The sequence below is a fragment of the Gavialis gangeticus genome, unplaced genomic scaffold (genome assembly GCF_001723915.1).
Source record: "Gavialis gangeticus isolate Ggan-Ray unplaced genomic scaffold, GavGan_comp1, whole genome shotgun sequence".
NCBI classification, from domain to species: Eukaryota; Metazoa; Chordata; order Crocodylia; family Gavialidae; genus Gavialis; species Gavialis gangeticus.
Window position 1 is genome coordinate 44,293,366 of NW_017729033.1, and position 1,798 is coordinate 44,295,163.

Below are 1,798 nucleotides of genomic sequence, written 5' to 3' on the forward strand. Positions count from 1 at the left end.
GTTCAGGATTGATGAGCACTTGGAGGGATAGGGGCCTGCAGGTCAGAAATGAGGGACACCAGCAGAACCAGGGGCCTGTGGCCAGGAGTGAGGAGCATTGGCAGGGACAGGGGACTGCGGGTCTGCAGTGAAAAGAACCAACAGGGCTTGGGGGGTGGACTGTGGGCTGGGAGTAGGGAGCACTGGCAGGCCAGGGAGCTGTGGGTTGAGACAGAGGGACAACTGCGGGGGCTGGGGGGTTGTGGGTCAGCAGTGAGGGGTAATGGCATGGGCAGGGGTAGGTCACCAACCTATCAGGGCTGCTGAGCACCACAAAGAGAGCTGGGGGAACAGCTGCAGCTGGACCCGCCTTCTGGTAAGTGAAGGAGGCAGGGGGAGCTCTGAGATTCCATGATAAAAAAAAAAAACAAAAATCAAACACCAAAATATATAGGTATTTAGAATTTATTTTATTATAATGACTGAGGCAATGGTAGGCTTCCAAATTGCTTTAAAACTGTAAATATATCAATACTAAAACATTGTGTTCAACTGATGCATATATAAAAGAGAGAGAGAGAGAGAGGGAGATAGACATACAAGCATTTCATTTTAATTGCAGAAAACCATGGATTTGGGGAGTTTTAATCACAGAATTTTGTATTTTTATTAGAGAATTCTGCATTTTTTAACAAAGAACACCAGGATTCCTGGTTATAATTGTAAATATTAGCAGTGCTTTAGCTCTAAGCTACATTGGATTTCAGTTCATTATTTCATGACATTAGCTTGTTTTTTCCACAGACATGAAACAGCACAAATTGTGAATCAGCTAGAGAAGTACGAAGACATTTATTGATGGAAATCAAACTACCTTTTTTATCCACCGCATCTGAATTACTTTGATATGTTATAGCCTGAAGCAAAGAAAATATAATAAAAAATATATATAAGAACTTCAGTTTTTCCTTACATATAAATCTGTTACTTACTAAGAATCAAATCTAATTCTATACAGTTAAAGGAGTTCTACACATATTTCCCTATAATCTACCACTTGACTCAGAGGCTAGATATAGACATTTAAAAAGCTGAAGGAGGAATCAATCTAAGTTACAGGGTTTTCTACAAGTGCTCTAGTTTAGATCAGTGGAAACAAGAACACACGTTCACCCTTTTGTGGGGTGGGGGGGAAGAGGGAAGGTGCAAACCTTAGACAGGGTCCCACCATTTTTAAACCAGTCTATGTGTGCCAGACTTCTGTTCTGTTAAGCTAGGTACAGACAGTCAAAAAGCCTGAGGCTGAATTGATTCAGTCTTTTCAGGTTAGTCTAAACTGCACAGATTAAACTGAAACAGAAGTGAACAGACATTTACCTTTGATTCAGGAAATGCAGTCACATGCCTGCAGTGGCTCAGTCCAGAAGCTGGAGGGTGCTAGAGCATAGCTCTCTGACTGTATGTTTACTTTCTCTTCCTGCTCCCCCTGAGGTCCCTGGGATTTGCAGACCATAATTACAGAAGCAGGACTCTGCAGGGTTGCTCATCACTTCCTCTTCCTGCTTCCAGGTATCTCTGGGGTTTGTAGTCCACAGTTGCAGCCAGCAGTAAATTTAAGGGGGGAAGGGGTTTAACCTTCCTCCCTGGCCCCAGACTCCAGCAGGGATTTGCCTGGGGAGGGCAGTGTCTCTCTCCCCTATGGTAAACTGGACTGCATCCCCAGCTGGGCTTATGCCCACCACCTCCTTGTCAGCCAGCCCTCCTTGATCCAGCCAGAGAGCAGAGGATCAAACAGTACAGCCCAGCTCAGGGCTGGAAA